A 19,525-nucleotide genomic window follows, 5' to 3' on the forward strand; every position below is an offset into this window, starting at 1 on the left:
TGAGTGAATGTGTGTTTGGTGTGTACATATACATTTGCATTCCATTATCTTTGTCATTAGACACCATAATGGCACTCATTGTGGGAACCTCCAGCTATGTTTTGAGGGTCTCTTGTGCACACAGAGGCTGTCTTCAGGCTGTAGTCTCGCCTAATTGGGGAGGGAATAACTGTGGTGTGGGCGATCACGCTGACGCCCCTGGCTCCTTGACACAAGGTTAAAGACCTATTAGCTTGACCAGCAGAAAAATCAAAAAGGGGACTAAAAGGGGAACTAAAAAAAATAAACTGTAAAAAGAACAAAGGATGGTATAAAAAACGGAAACATAAAAGCCAGACACTTTAAAAATACTGTTTTAAGGTTAAGTGTCTAAAGTTGTGTTTACATGCTGATGATTTTTTTGCAATTATATTATTATAAAGTATTTTTAACCTACACATTTGTTTTCTGTACCAAAATGTGCTGGTAGTTTAGCCAAAAATTCAGTCAAACCAACTCAGACCTGATGAAATCTAATAAATAAATGAACATGTTGTTCTTTACTTATAGTCGTTTCAAATGTGTTAATTATGTGTATCAACTAAACTACAGCCCACTTCCATATAAAAAAAAAAAAGAAAACATCCCCCTCCCACCCGCTGGTGGACTGTCAGAGCATGACTGCGAGCTCTGAGAGCCAAAGTCGAACCTCTATCTTACTTTTATCTTTTGAGCAGCACAAAGCTGGACGTGATAAAGTGATAAATCCACAGGGTGAAAGCTCGGGTAAATCAATTCTTTTTCAGCTGAACTTCTGTGGGCTATCTAATGGAGATGTACTCTTTGTCTCGACATCAGTTGAGAAGATTTTTTAAAAGGAGTTTTGTTGTAAAAACACTATGAAAGAGGGAGGAATTGTAAGACAATGTTAAAATGATACAGCATGTTTCCAATATCATTAGAATTTTGGATTATCATCAAATATTTTGTGTTTTCTCACTTCTTGACAGCAAAAACTGAGAAACAATCTTAACTGTGTGGGCTTCTTTTTGTAATATTTATTGTCACTTTTCTTTGATTCCATGTTATTTATGAGATACAAAATGCAGAATATTCTAAGTTGTTGTCTGTGGGGACTACACATAACTTTTTTTTTTTTTTTACCTTAAAACCACCTCACTCCGATAAAAATTGTGTTTTTNGATAAAAATAGTGTTTTTGGTGTTTTTAACATGTTCTTGTGGATTTTTTTCGGATAATGAAGGACATACATAAATAAAAGTAAGCTTAAAATTACATTTCTGAATATTTCTTCATTCAAATCATTATGAATCATGAACAGAAAGAAAAAAAATGCTGTTGAAAAAACCACAAGCTTCCTAGTCACCAAGGATTAAATTCATATATTTTATTTCACACCGTCTTTTTTTCTTTTGCCAAAATGTATACAGATGGAAGGGTTGAGAGGATGAAGAGTGAAATCTTTCAAGTCCAGGTTGACATGATGAGTTTCTTAGATTCATAAAATGTAAAGCTTTAATCTGTTTGTCTCAATGACTAACAACCCAGAGTGATTTGCGAATTGATTATGTTTTCTGTTTACAAAGATGCTGTTTTATTCACTGTGACTAAAAGATCATTAAAAACCTATCTTGTCCTTTAGATGTTTCTGTTGGGACTATTCTCTTCTAAAAAAACAACATAGTATTGGTTTGTTTCTTAATACTATTTTGTGCAAGAAATAAAATTTATATATTTTTTCTATTTGTGAAAATCTGAATCATTCTAATCAGTTAAAAGTTTTTTTTGTTTTTTTATGACAATGCAGTAACAGGAAAGTGGAGATTGGAATATCTTAATTTAATTGCTCTAAAGTGTTTTCAGTAATAGGGCCACCTGCCCTACAGGGACGACTTGTTTTTAAAATCCTATTCCCAGGAAAGAGAAACGGAGAGTCTTAAGGGAAGAGAAGGGCAGGAACGACATGAAAGATGTAAGGCAGGGGAAGAGCCGCGCTGAGCAGATGGTAGTGCTCTCTCAGGTGTATGAAGACCTGCAGAGAAAGATCTGTTACACAGGTGGAAAGGGGCAAAGATGCAGAGATAGATGAATAATAGGAGGGACTGAACAGGAATAGAAAGCTGTAAGGAAAAAAAAGAAGGAATAGACTTTAAGAGATCTTAAAGCTAGAAGAGGAAACCGGCATCGACGGAGGAGAGGAAGGAGAGGAAGCTGGCTGAAGTAAAGTAACGGATGAAGGCATGGTGAGAAGGTTAGAAGTTGAGGTGAGAGTCAGCAGGATGTGAGATGACCAAATAGATGAAAGTCAAGGTTCAATAGAGAGAAAGTTAGAACTGCTCTGGAAGGAGAGAAAAGAAAGAGAAATGAGGAGGATAAAAAGATGGAGTACGATTTAAAAGATCAAAATCAGGAAAAAGTACATGAAAGGACAAAAAGTAGACAAATCTCTTGCAAAGTATAAGCAGGACACTTGTTTTAGGGGTTCTTTGCTTCACATTTGAAGGAGATCTCAGTTGCAGGTGGAAATACTAAAAAAAATAAAGGTTTAGTTTCAACTGGACCAATAGAAAAAAAAAACATAAAAAATAAGCATCAAGGTTATGAAAAAAACAAACATATTTAAGATAAAGCAATTTACCACTCCACTATACAGTGATAAGATGAGAACATACCTGACTCCATCATGAACACATCTGACTTCACAGAGCTGTAAGTGGGGCATTTTCTCAGGATTAATAGTATAGCCTTTCAAAACCTACATCCTCAGACTGACACTTTGTCCCAAAAGTGTTAAGCCTCTGGGGGTGTACTTATATCTCCGGTGAACGCTGGTAAAAGTTCAGATCTATAAAAAAAAATTCTATCAAGCTGTCAGACACGTCTTTCTTTTTGATTTTCTTGACCGTTCGATTCGCAATTTAAAGCAAGATCTTCAAAGACAGATGCTCTTCCACCTAGGGAGTGGAGCATCTGAACGTGATGTTACTTTCTTTTATGATTTTGTGTGTTTAAAAAGAAAAAAAAAAATGAAAAAAAGGATCAGTTGCAAATAACTTTTTTGAGAAAAAAATGTCACACGACTACATTTTTGCTAAAAAAAAAAAGGCTTATTTTGTTTTGTGACAAAATAAATTGACAAGAACTTGGTTAAAATTAATATATCTAAAAAAATGTTTGTTACACGCTTACTCCTAATGCATATGTTACCAGTGTTTCCACATCTGTAAGGAATAATCTCATTAGTGGTAATGAACTTTATTTTGAAATGCTGCTTGTAGATTGTGAAATTGTAAATTCAACATAACACTTCCTGAGAAAAAAAGGATTTTATAGGTACAGATTAATGACTAAGTAAAAGTGTTCAGGAAAAGAAAACTGAGAGTCACACAAAGGAAATTATTTGCTTCTGGTTTCAACCAAATAAAGTCAGTTCAGTCGCCATTTTTCCGTGACATGTCTGTCGCCATGTTGGAACCAGACGTCCTCAGTAAGCCATGATTGGTCCGTGTCGGTCTGAGTCTACATTTCTATGGCAACCACTCTCTCCAATCAGGAATGAGCATGTTAGAAGGTCACACCCCTTCCACTGATAGAGAAAAATTTGTCGATCAAACACTTCAAACGTTTGATGTTAGACCACTTACTTTTATTGAGGCATCTGATTGGTCAGTTTATAACGTGCACTACTGCAAAAAAATTGAGAAAGAAATTTAGAAATATGTAAGAATGGTTACTCTGACGAATATAGCGACTAAATAATAGCTGTTTATTTCTCAATAGAAGTCTATGGGATTTCAGCTTTTTTAGGACTTCCTATTTAGAAGGGGGAGGGGTTACTCAGTCCAGTTGTCATATACAGTTAATATTTACAAGTGAAAAAAGTATGCAATACATTTTTATTTATTAAACAATAAACACTAAACCTAATTAAATCACTGTATTTAACTTAACTTCATTCAATTTTTTTGGCAATTTTATGTTTGGCTAATCACCCATATACTATGCCTTCTGTAGATTTTATTCTCCCATTTTTATTTAGGTAAGGGTTTGAAGAAAACAGGTGCAAGCATGACTGTTCCAAAGCTTGCCCTCACATCCACACCTAAGGAGTCATTAACTGGACGTTGAAGCTTGTCAAATGCAAATAAACTAACCTGTCTCACATGAAGACTGCTGCGGAGTGAAAAGACAACCTGATTGATCGGCGCCTGGGGGAGGCTGTCACTTCCTGTTAGCATCCCATGTCTTTTTATTTTTTTTTTTAAACATACAAATTGACAATATACCTCTGACAGTGCGTGGATTTGAAGGTTTTCTTCAAAAAGCTCTTGAGTCTGCGAGTTGCTAACAAAATTTCAATGACAAATGCTGTGAAACAAATTTTGCTTTTAAATTTTGATTTGAACTAAAAAAAAATGTTGGTTTGTCTTCTAAATCTCTATGATATCGTCAATGTGAGCCAGGAAAAAGGTGGCAAATTGCACTGAATGTCAAAAACAAAATCATTAAAAAAATCATTGACTAAAACCATCTATCTTCGTGGTAAACAAACAACGTCAAAGTCAAACTTGACAATGTCAAGCTCAAGTAATGAGGAATTTAATATACTCTGTTCCTCTTGAATTTTCTGGGGCACGGCTGTAATTGATTAATGACTTCTGTTGGTACACTACTGCATGAATAATGTGTCCTTTAGGTGTCAGCCACAACTGCATTTCAGCATCAAAACCTCACACACAATGAATGAATCCCTGAAATGTAATTACATCAGCTCATTAATTACATTTGTTCCAATCAACTTAAATGTCTTTATCTCTGTTGCCCACCACAGTGAGAGCTAACTTAGCCTTTCTTGTTTACCTTTGTCAAGAATTTAGGTAATTAGAAGGTACAACCCATTAACTTCAGCTAATGTATTCTTGAATTCTTATGATTTTGATGTGCAGGTTGAAGCATTTGCAGAATTATTTTTAAGTCATCCCCGCACAGTCATATTGACATGATTACCAAATGATCAAGAAAAAACAAAAACTACAAACTCAATGTCTTTAGATGAGGCGTGTTTGAGTAATAAAGCATTGATACATACTCTAATAAAAGCCAGTATTTTTAAGTAGCATTGAATCAAGGACAAAAAATGTCTCCACACAAAACGCTGCAAGGGATTTTATTCTCTTCTAGATTTTAAAAAAGTTCTTTATATATTTTATCATGTTAAATTTATATTGCTTTAACCTTTTCCCTCAGGTCCAACATTTCCTGGTGAGCATGAACATTAAGAAGTGCTGATGTTTGCACTTCTGTAGCTTTAACTGTAAATCTGAATAAAGAGCGCAATAATACATGCACCTTTTAACCTCAGTTCATACAGATAGAAACATTAATATAAAATCAAACTCAATATGTGATCTATATATAGAAAATGTAGAAAAAAACTACTTATAGGTTGTAAGAAATTCTATTATTTGGATGTTTCCTTTCATTTGGTTTTGTTGACATGAAGTCAAATGGATGGCTAATGAATGGCAGTTATCGAGCCATGACCTTAACCATTACTAAGCAATTTTTCATAATTGGTTTCCCGATACCAAGTGGAATGCTTGTCCCCGACTCACACACCCACATCACGGCAGCATCATCTTCAGCGGCACTCCTGGAAGTTAATGGATGTGAATGTTGGTGTAGTCATGATAACAAGCAGTCAAATATTTTAAAATTAATGGCAAACAAAGTATTAATATAGAAGGATTATCTGGAAGTTGACTAATGTTTATGCTTTAAGCTTTGAAGCCAAATGATTCTTTGTAGTCTTCCTTCGTCTTTGTGAACAATGACCTCTAAAAATCTGATTTTATACTAGAAATAAATGTATTTATAATTTGTTTTCATTTTTTTGTGATGAGTATTGATTCATTTCCTATTCATGACATTTGTGGGTGCGTGGTAGAGGGGTTCTTTTAAATCTGATTCAATTAGATTTCAATGTGCAGCAAAAGCACCAAACCTCACTTCTTTTTCTTTCTTGGTCGTCCATTCTGCTACATATTTTCCAACTGAAATTGTTTAAGTGAGTGACATCCGATTGGCTGCCACAATCACGTGACACGAAAACACACGCTAAAAAAACACCTGGGGGACCTTTCACATGCATTTAATGCCATAAACAGAAAAATACTTGTCAACAAATAGGAAATAAGCCTAGAAAATGCAAGGTTTGAAACTGTCAGAGGAGCTGCTGCAGATCGGAAAAAAATCTTATTTTAAAGGGATAAATGTTTTAAAAACGCTTATTTAGACTTTTTTTATATCAACTATCGGGAATATATTTTTAAGAAAGTGGGAAAATGTCAGGTTTTACCGGATGTTATTCACAATCTAAGTTTAAAACGGCTGACAAGAAAACTATGGTGAACGAGCATTCTAGTAGTACTTGAATGCATCACTCCCAGACGAATCAGAAGTGAAGAGCCTCACGATAGATTCGTGCGTAACTGATGTGTTGTGCGGTGATTCGTGCATATTTTTTTAAAGATTTTTGTGTGTAATTAGTTTCAAGCTGTTAATTTTGTATTTTTTTTACTTTTGCACAAAACGTCTTATATGAGTTACAAATCAAGAATTACGCAGCCACAAATCACAGTGAGTCTATTTTCTCTCCATAATGATGTAGCAGAGATGTCGAAATCCGGTCTGGACTGCTCAGTGAAAATGAGGCATAAATGTGCTTAATTTTGTTATAAAGTATTGTCATTTTATACTTAAAACAATGGAACATGCCTTAATTATGTAAATGCCTCCATGCCAGCAGCTACCTGTCAAACTAGACTCCAGTGCTTTTTCCTTTTTAAACTAGCTTTTAGTTCAAGGTACAAGAGTTCCAAAAAGCTTTTTCTCTATCATGACTTTGCACTTAGATATTAAATTGCCCAACACCTAACACAATGTTTACCAGTGTCGTGTTTACATGTCTGGCTTGTGTCACAGCTTTTAAACACAATCTCACAGGAGATTTTAGCTCAGTGGTGACTTAGTGAGTAATAATGTTTCATCTCATCTACCGTGAAAGGAAAACATTCTGGTTTTTAACCCAGCTGCAGCAAAGAGGAGGATGGTAGGAGCTGTCTGAGTCACTTTATGTCAGCGATGACTGTTTGTCTGTGTCCTTTAATTCCATGTCCTCTTGTCGTGCCCTCCAGGACAGGTTAGCACATTTTTGCGTGTGTGTTTGTGTGTTTACGTGTGACCCGAGGCAAGTGCCAACGTCTATGACCAGATTTCACCACCTCCAAACATTACACATTAGCCGGTGGCAGCTGAGGGCAAGGACACTATCTAGGAGTCACATGAAGGTCTGTGTGTGAGTGCGTCTTCCCTCATGTAACGACACATGGATTTTCACTGACGTGTGCACAAACTGTACTGTATGTGTCAATGGTGCATGGCAGAAAATCAGCCTCATACTGGTGTGAAGTGTCGTTCTGATGTAGTGATCAGTCAGCGTCTCCTCGAGGTCTGAAACAGTGACGCAGACTTCAACTGCAAAGGCCGTCACCCTGGCATATCAAACGAGTGACAAGTGTCTCATACTATCAACATTCACGTCACACTTATTAGTGCTGCAATCCAAACCATGTTGTTGTGATTTAACCCATTAGGACCTGATGGAACACACCGTTCGGCTGTCACACATGTCTGGACTCTGCCTTCTGTCTGAAAGGGTTAATTCTTTCATTTCCACTGGAGGCAAAAATAATAATAAATATGAATTTGGGCATTTTGTTAACAGTGATATCTGTGTTGATAAAAACTTCTGTCATTACTAGCAGCTTACAAAATACAAAAAGAAGCTGCTAGGTAGAATTGCTAATTATTTGAAATTGACACCCTCTCAACACGAGAAGAGGGACACTTATATGGCACATTAATTTGTAGCAGCTTATAATGAGAGTTCATCCCAAATTTATGTCCAATTAAAATAATGTGTAATTATTATTCAGTTAACTACATAAATCTATCAGAGAAAATAAGGATGTAAAAAGAACACATTTACATATGAAAAAGCAGATTCAGGATATTCTTAAAAACATATTTACACATGTTGCGGTAACACCAATTACCTTTTTTCTGCATTTAGTGCATATTTAAAAAAAAACACTTTTAACAAAATGACTCTTCAAGAGATTTACCAACTAGAGCAATGATCTGTTGTCACTTATTTATTAGTGAAAGACATAAGTGAAACCTGACGCAACAACATTTTAGGCAGAAAAATGACAGGACAGAGTCAGGTAAGTTTTCTTGGATCGACCCGTTAATCCAGCCACTTCCCAAATAAAATTTAAAAAAATGAGATGGCATTTTAATGAACCAGTTTGAGTTCCTATGAAATCATAAAAGCTGATATACACAAATGTACCGATGGATTTAAAAAAAAAAAAAAGAAAATAAAGCAATAACCATCAAAATAATTAATTAAAGCAAAGCTGTGTACATTTAGCTTGGCAGAAAGTTTGACTTTTTACATGGGAACACTTTAATTTATTTTTAAAATTAGTCTCAAATGTTCTTTTCAAAAAACTACAAAACTTTAAAGGGCCAAAACTATGCAAATTCAACTTTTTGAGCGTTCAAGTGTACTAAAATGTTAATTCCTCACTATAAACAACCAACCCCAACATGATTTTGATCCTTTCACATTTTCTGGGTAATCCACTAAAACTTACGCTCTGAGCACCAGCCCCTCCCAACCCACAAAAACAAGCAGATTCTCACAAGCTGATGTCACAAAGTGAGTGTTTTCCATCAGTAAACACCTGGGCTACTAAATAAACGCGATATGCACACCCATCGTTGCAAATAATTTGATGTTTGTTTGACTTTGTGAAATGGGCGACACCCACAAGGAAGGAAAGGCGGAGCTTCAGAGATCAAGTCGTTTTACTTCCAGGTAGGAGAGAGTTTACAATAATAACTAATATTTCATAAATAAATTGTTTATGAAATGTTTGTCTGTCACAAAGATAATATATGAATAAATGTATGGATATAGTTTATCTAAAAGGCTTAAGAAAATCATGGTATAGGTATTATTTCAGGTTGGCTTCAAAATTGGGAACAAATTTGCCTCCAGACAATAAATGATATAATTTTGTGTCCACATGATAGTTTGGCCATCAAGTCTGAAAACAAACATGTCACCTCTCAAAAACTGTCTCATTGATTTTAGAGCCTGTGGGCTGGCATCGATCATTAAGGACGAAGTGTAGTGTTACCGTCTTTTGAAACCCCTCAAATCTACAGTCACTAAAGACGCACTTTGATGTAGATGGGCTCCTGTGCACCATGTAAACAACACTCATTAGTTTGTACAGGTAAGAGTACACACATTCACACAAAACAAAATCTAAGACAAGCAGCCTCAGGGTCTCACATAAATGCACACAAAAAGGACTAAAGTGGCAGGAGTCAGTTATGGAGAAAGCATGGTGACGAGTGAGTTATAGTCAATACTTTGCTTGAATTGAATAAATCAAAGCAGCTAGCTCTAAAGTGTTGCTATAGCTGTTCTTATTTAGAGATATAATAAAGTGATGAGAAAGAGGTGAAAAGGGAAACTAAAAAAGAGAAAAAAAATCATGAAACAAGTTGCAAAGAAGGCAGAGAGAAGAGGATAAGGAAGAAAATATGCTGGGCAGGTTAAATGTGATGTGGGGATTCAGCATAAAGACATCTTGCCTTAGAAGCTTTAGTGCTCCTCTGAAAGCAGCAGACACAAACAGCAGGGGGATTAAGTCTAAACTTTAGACCTTTCTTTTACTCCCTGTCCTCACTGTCGCTCCCTTTATCACATTAGGGCTTTTCTCTTCCTTCACATCTTCATTTCCAGACTCTCTTTTTGTTCCCTTTATGTTTCACTCGTCCTCCTCAAACCAAAGCTGCTTATTTTTCCTGAATGTTCTCTAATGTACTTTTCTTCCTCTCAGTTCAGGGACAATCTGACATGGTGATAAAATAGTTTTGTAAAATATCAACATCGTTTGAAATAATATTAGTTTTTAAAAACTCTTCAGGCAAAGCTGAAACCAATAACATACGTGAATAAAATCTCAAATATTGTTTTTCTCTTTACATAATAGCATCATTATAAATTTGTTTGGTAGGAACTTAAACAAGAGGAGTTCTCTATGTTGTATTAAGAGTAAATGAAAGAGGTTTCTATTATCTTCCACTAATACAAGAATCGAGGTTATTAAATATCTCTAACAGAGTCTGCACAGGTAATCAAAGAAAATATCCAGCCTTACTGAAAGACATCTAACCATTAGCTGTGTTTATTTTGAATACTACCACACAAATAACTGCTGCATTGTGAGTGGTGATAAGTGTAAAGTCACTGTGTTTAATTTGGCCTTAATCTTCACTCAGTTGTATTTACAATTCTACAAAACAGCCCCGACGATGAAGTAACATATGTAAGAATAGCTAGTCCACGACCCTTGTTTCATTACAGTCGGGCATAACCTGATCTTTACTGATTGTATGGGATTTAAGAATTAATTAAAGGGAGGAAAGTGTGTAAATAACTAACCACAACTTTACCCCAAACCCAAACATCTGTCTCAGCTTCTGACTAATATTTCAGCAGGTAAAACCCTATGGTGTAATCGATGGTTGTCTCCTTCACTACTCACTATGAATACTGCACTATGAAGTGTGTTTGCTATTTTCTAGTTTTTCAGAAGTCTCTGCAAAAAACCAGTGTGCTGCGATTAGGGCTGAGAATCTCACGAAGCGATTCACGATATACGATTCACAATACTGATTGTATCTCAATATGGCAAACATTGCAATAATCAATATATTTCCATGACAATCTATGATTTATAACTGTTTTTAAAACAAATATATTTGTATTTTCTTCAAAACCTTTTTTAGAACAACGTAAAACACAATATGTTAATTTAATGCCCTTTGGACCACTGACGTTTTAAAATACATTTTTTTAAAGAATGATTAATACTACCCCTGCAGAAGACCTCAAACCCCCAAACGTCTAAGTCTACCTCTTCCTACTATAGTCTAACTTTAATACAATTTCATTTTATAAAGTGATCTAACACTTAAAATGTTTTGAGAATAGCAATAAGGTAAAAAGAATCTCCTCAAAGGCTAAACTTCTTTTTAAAGTTGTTACACAAATAGCTCCGTGGCAAACCACCTGTGTGAATCAGTGATAGTTGGTTTGCTGTAGCGACCCCTGACTGCATATGCAGAAAGGTGAACAACAACACAAATATTTGGCTCTGCTTTTCATTAGCAACATGGAAATCTCTGGAATGGTGAGCCTCTAAAAAGCATGCGGCAGTATTTGCAGTTGTCAGTCTGTTTGTCTTAAACTCAGTGTTGGCATGCAATAATTTTCTGCATTATTCAATTTTCATCCCACTTCATCCCAGTCGAAACACTCATTACATTCTGCAATTTCATGAAGGAAATGCAATCTCTGAGCAGCACTGACACAAAGATGCAGTTTTCTGCATCACTGATAAAATAGTAATTGCTTTTCATTTCAAGGAAGCAGCCTCAGGAATTTAATAACTTCATAAATTGTTGTCTAAGATGTAAAATGAAATCCTCTGTATGGACATGAAATATGTGGACCTAATCAAATTCGCCTTATTTTGCTCTTGTGTTTCTGTGTGTGTCTTTGTGGAGGGAGTGTCTAATTGAGCATTAGATTTCAGCTCCTTTCACACATTAAAGCACTCACAAATACACAAGTTAGGAAATAGTTTTACTGTAAACACACATCATTACACACCATTTATTGTCTGCCCATCAAATTGCAGAATATCTTTCTGCCCTTATTGCATCGATAATTAATAGTAATGCTATACATAACTAAATCTAATAAATATAAGAAGACAAATATTTATTTTATTTAACTAAAACAAAGATCTGAGTAAGGAAAAAAGTTTGGTTAAACCCTCAGGCATCAGCCCAAAACGTGTTCAAGACCCAAAGCTTTAACATATATTTTTGCATAGAACAGCTTGTCTTTGTAACTAATACCCACGTTTTTCAGGATCATTAACCACTTCCAATTAAAGCATGAAGCAATATGTTGTTTTGTTAGCAAGAAGTTTGGGACACAGCTCTTGGGACGACACCTTGAGTTTATTTCAGCGTCTTACCCCCTCTGGTCATTCACATATGCTTTTGAGACTCTCCTCATTGCCTACAATATGCTAACGGGAAATCGAAAACTGTTGTGTGGATGTGGCGTCATGTTATAAGGAAAAATAAAGCAGAATTGAACACACTTTTAGATTTGCTTTTGTAAAAGAAAAAGTACCTAAACTTTTTTAAAAAGGTTCAATGCTGCAGAGATACAGACTGAGGCAAGAGCTCTCAAGAAGGAGGCCTACGAGAAGACCAAAGTGGATGTTCATGGATGTAGTGCCAGAAGAAATGATGTTGGATACAAAAGAGAGGGTGAAATGGAGGCTGTGCTGACCCTGAATTATTAGTGATCTGTTATGTTGCACAAGTGTTATAGCTCCTTGCTGCATCCCCTTGCCATTATTTTAGAAAAATATAATCCTTTACATTTTTCGATCAAACGTGCAATAGAAGTTTGACCCTCGGAGACAGAGTTCAGCTTCAACAGCTATATGTGAAACTAACTGTAAGAAAGCCACACATGCAACAGAAATTATCTTTAGTAACACGTCTTGGTTCTTATAGATCATAAATGAGCCTTTATGGTTGAGAAAGGAGCTGTAATCTATGGGCTCAACCGAAAGGGAAAAGAGATTAAAGAAACCTTTTCTTCAAAACAATGATGTTCCCTAAAGCAAAGAGTGGGAGCCCTGGGAAAAACAAAAGGGAAGGCAAGCCACAAACCAGCTACTCATCGACAGATTCAGGCTGCTTTCTCGACAAAAAGGATGGACAAGGCTCAGTATGCTACAATGCTTAAGATCTTACCTACTGACTTGTTATGTGAAGAATAAAAAATACGTTTAGGGTGTAATCAGAATCTGTGGAACAATTATTTTCATAAGAAGAAACATTTATTTTGGTGATAAAGACAGATTTGCAAGTTGAATATCAAATTGTTATCGTACTTTGCGTAACCTGAAGCACTTTGCATTTAAGAGCAAACACATACATGGTAATACATGGTTCCCTAGCAGAAACTATGTCCTTAAAAGCAATATTTGTTTTAAATTCAATGGAGGAGTTCTCTTGTATTGATATATAAATCTTAGAATTAGCCTCAAGGTGGCTCAGATAAAGTTCCTGAACTACATTGTTTAGTCCTCATATCAATCGTTGATGGATACCCAGCTGCTAGCTCATTGTAATGGATGTTTCTGTCCAAATACAAATCATAATTCACATGTGAGTTAGATATTTAGTATGATAGGGATGTTCAAGGTTGTCAAAAATATGGAACAGAACACAGCAAGCAGTCCAAGGTCTGGAGAAGACATTAACCTCTGTGTGAGCATGTTAGTGTGAGTTTGTGTGTGCCAGAGAGACATCATGCGCAGCATAATCTATTTTAAGGAGATAGTCTGGGGATTTACTCCACACAGGGCTCAACTCTGCAGGGAGTTTAGGGAGCGCATGGAAACACGCTCTGCAGCATCACTGGTCATGGGGAAGAAGGTAGTTTGAAGATGAACTCTTATTTTCCTGTTATTTTCTGGTATCATAGTTCACAGAAAAAAAACTGAGTAGTGCAAATATGTATAAGTTGAGGTTGAAAAAGAGAAGATACAAAAAAAAGATTTAAAATGTAACTTTTTCTTTGAAAAGTAATTATGCTGTAATTTGTCCTTCATCTCTCACAGTTCTGCAGATCAGACAGGTCGCCTTTGAAAAGGAAAAAAAGAAGCTCCGAAAATTGTGAAATATGACCTTGCATGGCTTGTTCAAGTTATTTTACCATGTTAACCTTGTCTGGAATTTTTGATTCACAAAGCTCTGTAATGAATTGCCATTACAGTGCAATGCAGCCAGTAAGTTACTTGTTGACAGAAAAAGCATTTAAAGTTGAGAAAAAAAGAAAAATCAATGCAAACAAATGAGAGTCGTGACTGTAGTACTCATGAAAGGAAATGACTTCCATGTTCACAGTTCTTGTAGTTAATGTCATGTTTTGAGAAAAAAAGCAATATACCACACTGCAAACATATTCATACTTGTGAAGTTTTGTGGCTGTGATTTTAGACATTCAAGATATTTTACCAGGTCTGAAATTGTTTTAACTTACTTTCAATCTACATCTAAATGTGTCTTAAAATCAGCACAGTCAATATATATTTTTCGTCTTATTAAGAGCTAGAATGAAGAAATTATTAAATTATCATCAATTAAAATGATTCTACTTTATACTCTTAACAATAGAACATTTTTGATTTAAGACTCAAAAAACTCAAATAGCTCGATTTAAATGTTCATAAGACATCTAAATATATTTTATTAAACAAAATAATAATGTTAAACAGAGAAGCCACATCAAATCTATTGGACTTTATAACATTGAACACATTAGTTTTGAAGATCATGAGAAGAGAATACGAAATGTAAGATAAACAGATAAAATTCAAAATAAATGTTAAAAAATCAGAATATAATTCATTTTCATCTTTTTTTTAAACAAAACCTTGATTTCTGTTCTAAAAAGAAATTATAGTTTTAGATATTAGGAGGAGTTTATTAAAATGGACCAACTTGTACTCAGATAATATTCAGTCTTTTTCACAATTGTGTTTTAAAAGGAGTCATTTCCACTTATTTTACCAGTTTTTTGTCAAAGTAATCAAAATGAAATACAATTAAGTATATGAAAAACTCAGAAAATAAAATCTGTTTACTTAGAATTAGTATAAAAAACGTATTGTTTGGCTGTATAACTATCAATGTTTTTATAGAACTTCTTGTTTCTAGATTTTGATGTTATTATGAGATTTATTGTCAAGTAAAAACGACTTTCCTGTGATTTTCTTCTTAGGATTAGTGTAATTTACTCCTTTTTAAGCTACCTTTTTGGAGTGAACCTATAAGCACGTAGAGCTACACAATAAATGCAGCACCTTTATTTTTTAGTTTTTCCTGACCAATGCTAAATGTGTTACTCCAGAACCCTTAAACTTACAACTGAACGGAAACTGGCCAGAAACCCAACTGAACCTACAGGGTAAAGCTCTAAAAACCTCTGGCTACAGTACAGCTAATGCTGGTACTGACAATATTATCTGAGCTTTTTGTAGTAGTTCAGTTAGCAGTAAAGTCTTGTCTCTAAAATCATTCTGCAATCCTCTTTTTTTTACTTGCATCTTTATCTGACAACTGCTTGTTTCAGCTGCCTCCAGGTGTGCATCTATATCTCCTTCTATCAGGCTTACAGGGTGGGGATTACACACAGCATGAAGAAATGAGTTCAAAAAACACAGCTGGTCAAGAAGTCAATGGGTCACTTCCCTGGTCAGATCATTAAATTTACAGGGTGGGCAACAAACCTGGCAGGGGCTGAACGGTGGGTGGTCCCAAATCAGCTTTTATTACTGCAAATTCTGAGTTACATTTGGCTTCAGTAGTAAAGGGCAGATCCCACCCCAGATCTTCAATGCCCCCTGCAAAGCTGCTCCTAATGGGAAAGAGCGAGAAAGAGGGAAGATGGAGAAGTAAACGAGAAGAGAACGGCTCAAAAATCTAAAACTCATGCTGTTACATTACAGAGCACATTCATACGTCTACTGCTGGACTGTGAATCTCTAGGAGTGGAGAGATAGATATGAGCTGCAAAAACACACAATTCTTCAGTAGTGGGAAGGATGCTGAAACGATGCATAAGATTATTGAGGGTCATTGCAAATAGAACAATGAGAATTGACATATTCTTATTTGAAAGAAGGAAGTACATTAGGGAGTACATCCTGGTTTCTCCAGAAGACTCAGGGTGTATTCTGACTGGAAAAGTTTGTTGGTCCAGACCGAGTTCGCTTCATTTGGTCCTGATCAAGTCCTGAACCTTGCGTTTGGTCCCTATTCAGACTGGTGTCAACTGGACTTTTTTGTTTCAAACTCATTTCAAAATGGCTGCTTCCATAAATTTTCAGAAATCGTTTGGGGAGAAAAATGTTCAAACTTTTATGGTGAGAATAATTTGTCTGTTTTAATTTTTTAATGAGAACTTGCTGTATTGAAAGTATGCAAAATTTGTTTTAAAAGTATAAAGGTTTTTTTTCCTTAAAAAACATGGCAATATTTTTGCATATTGAGCTAATATTGCTGTCAGCAAAAACTCAACATTCACCCAACTTATCATAACTGATGCTATCTACTATAAATATAATCAAAAATATATGTTTACTCATTTTTGTGGTTTTGAAAGAAACACCTTAATTACAAAAAATTAAAATATTGTCAATTATTTGATGTTGTAGGCTTTACAGTGTTATTTAATCCTTGTCAGGTTATCTGCTTTGTCAAACTCTGTATTTCTCCACTGTCTCACAGTTTTTGTTTTTCATGTTTAAGTTTATTCATTAAAGTTTTAGTTCCTGTCACACGCCCAACCTTCTGCGTTTTCTGGTCCTTCACCACCAGTCCCTGACAAAGCCTGGTCAGAGACAGAAACAGTGACAGCAACTTGGACTTGCAAGAATTGCTGGAACAAGTACGATTAACCTCTACAAAACTGGCTCCTAGCGGATCTGCATGGAGACAGTACGGAGAGACACACGTGTAGATGATGAGCCTTACTGTACTGAAGGATGACATGGGGGACTCTGAGGGAAATACAGTAAAAACTCTGGCATATGGAAGTGTAAAAGTGGTTATGTTGTACTCTTCTTCACACATTTAACATAAACACTCAGACTATAAAAGGGATCGTTTCCAGAGGCAATAGCCAAAACTCTGTGGGCACGATAATGTTGACCTAAATGTGTGTATGTATATACCCTTCAAAAGATTGGGGTCACTTAAAATTGTTCCTATTTTTGAAAGAAAAACATTATTTTTCTCATTGAAGATAACTACAAATGTATTAGAAACACACTCTATACAATATTAATGTAGTAAATTATGCCAATGTCTTGTTTTCTTGAAGCCCATTTCCAGCAACTATTACTCCAGTGTTCTAATGGTACAATGTATTTGCTCATTGTGTCAGAACGCTAACAGATGATTAGAAAACCCTTGTGCAATCATGTTCACACAGCTGACAACAGCTTAGCTGGTTAGAGAGGCTATGAAACTGACCTTCCTTTTAGTAGGTTGAGTATCTGGAGCATCACATTTGTGGGATCGATTAAATGCCCAAAATGGCCAGAAAAAGAGAACTTCCATCTGAAACTCCAGTGTATTCTTGTCCTTAGAAATGAAATTATTCCAGGAGAGAAATTATCAAGAAACTGAATACTTCCTTCAACTGTTAGATGTTGACACTGGCGTTTTGCAGGTGCTATTTAATGAAGGAAATCGTCAGTTGGTTTTGGATTGTTGCTTTACAAGCACTCTTCTCATCTTTTTACTGTCTCCATACAACATTCTCTCAGTTTTATTTCTACCTTACTTATTAAACGATTCAGAGTTGATGATCAGGGTTTCCAGGAACACTTCAAAAACTGGAGGAACATACCAGCATACATCGACTGTTCTATCAAAAGCTCTCATGTGTTCTAGCATATCTTCAAATTTTCTTTTTTTCTCCCCCAATATTACCAATTTCCAGAGAACTAGAACGAGTAAGCGATACCAGGAGATCAGAAGAGGTATCAGGAAGCGCTACGAATTTCATGGAAGCAAAAGATAATGTGGTAGATGGATGAGTTAATGAGGACACTGCCAGAATAGAAGAGTGCCCTTCATGTCTCATCAGTGTTGACTTCATGTTAGTATGCAGCTCATCCGGATGTCTGTGTCTGTTGAAGGCCTGGGATCAGACGGGAAAAAGGAACTCCCTGATTGATCCTGCTAGATTTTTTTTGATTGGAGCTTTCTTAATTTCTTTGTCAGAACAAGTCTGTAATTTCAACCTGCATATTAGAATAAAGTAACTAAACATGAATTATAATTGCCCATTTTTATCTTTTTTGTGATATATCAACATAGAAGTAAAATGTCTTAAAAATAATTCTGACTTAATCATCACACTAGTTGTACTGATCTGTGCTTTACTGGAAAACAGGCACCTATATGGATTAAATCATAAAAGTAGAATCCCATTAGGTGTTTTTTTTAAAGATTTAATAGAAATATATTGAAAAAAAATGGTGTTTATTACTTAATTTATTTGATTAGTGTGTGTGAATGATACACATGTAAAGCTGAGACTAGTTGCTAAATGTACATAAGATCCATTTTACTCATCACTGGGGGTCAACACGTGCACTTGTGCGAAAGCATAAAGATTTGTGTTGTGTGGAAGTGTGAATGATTTGTGATGAACATGAACAGAGAAAGCAATGGAGAGGAAAAGGGGGAAGTTGAGAAATACAGAGCCATCAATCTTTCCTGTGCTCCCTGTGGTCTGGGGTACCTGTCCTGTTTCTGACATCAACAAAGCCGAGCCTTCTGGGTAGTAATCAATCAGTCACCCTCCGACAAGCTGGCGCAGCTGAATGGTCTGTGTAAGTGCAAGTATAGGGGTGTGGGTGTGCGTGAGTATTCAAGTGTGCAAGAGCGTGTCAGAGTGGAGGGGGGCACATTAGCCAAGCTCAAGATGAGTAGAAGCAGGTATGACGAAGTGTGGAGGGTCAGGAGAAAATAAACAGGTAAGACCAGAGTGTGAAAAAAAAGCAAAAAAAAAAAAAAAGCAACTAAATCACATGAATGAAATTAGTAAAATGACTACAGTAAATTCAGAGATATTAACCCTTTAACTACCCAAAAAAGAAATAATTTTTTTTTTTTTTTTCCTGCCGCTAAAATGAAATAGAAGTTTGAAAAAAAAAATTAAATGATTTTTTTTTCTAAACTACGTAGGGGTTCTGTAAAACCAGTCTCTATACAGAAATTATTATTTTTTTTTAACTTCAATTTTTAGAAAGACTTTTAGGTGCGCACCTGTTACAAACCAGAAAAAATATATAAATACTTTTACTTCAATTTTGGGGGGAAAAAAATGTAACTTCAATTTTTTTTCTTTCAATGTCCATTTGGGGCTTCTGTACCTTGGAGAGTAATACACACAATCAATATTTTTAAAAACATATTTCTAAATGTGCCACACCATTTGGTTGAGCAGGTAGTTAAAAAGTCAAGAGGAATAAAACGTAGACACAGGTAAATGCCTGACAAATGAATAAGAAGCAAGTATTTTTTTGATATTATTGTCTTATTCTATGTTCTAAAAGGGTTTACCTACACTTGAGTGTCCTGGACAACAGCTAACTGCAGGTAAAAGTTCAGCAGAAATTAGGTCATCCTCAATCAGAGTGGCAAATCTTTGACACATCTCCAATGTGGATTTGAACCCCCAATTAGCCACAAGATTATAGACCCC

At 35.5% G+C, this 19,525-nt stretch overlaps 1 long non-coding RNA gene across 1 annotated transcript in view; it reads right to left on the reverse strand.

Moving 5' to 3' along the window:
- Positions 1 to 15,025: 15,025 nt before the first annotated feature.
- Positions 15,026 to 19,525, reverse strand: part of LOC112148649 — a 41,506-nt gene continuing 37,006 nt past the window's right edge. The window contains exon 3 of the long non-coding RNA XR_004948468.1: positions 15,026 to 15,661. This is a non-coding gene — a long non-coding RNA (uncharacterized LOC112148649). The remainder of the gene's footprint in view (positions 15,662 to 19,525) is intronic.

Source organism: Oryzias melastigma, linkage group LG9 (genome assembly GCF_002922805.2).
Source record: "Oryzias melastigma strain HK-1 linkage group LG9, ASM292280v2, whole genome shotgun sequence".
Taxonomy (NCBI): Eukaryota; Metazoa; Chordata; class Actinopteri; order Beloniformes; family Adrianichthyidae; genus Oryzias; species Oryzias melastigma.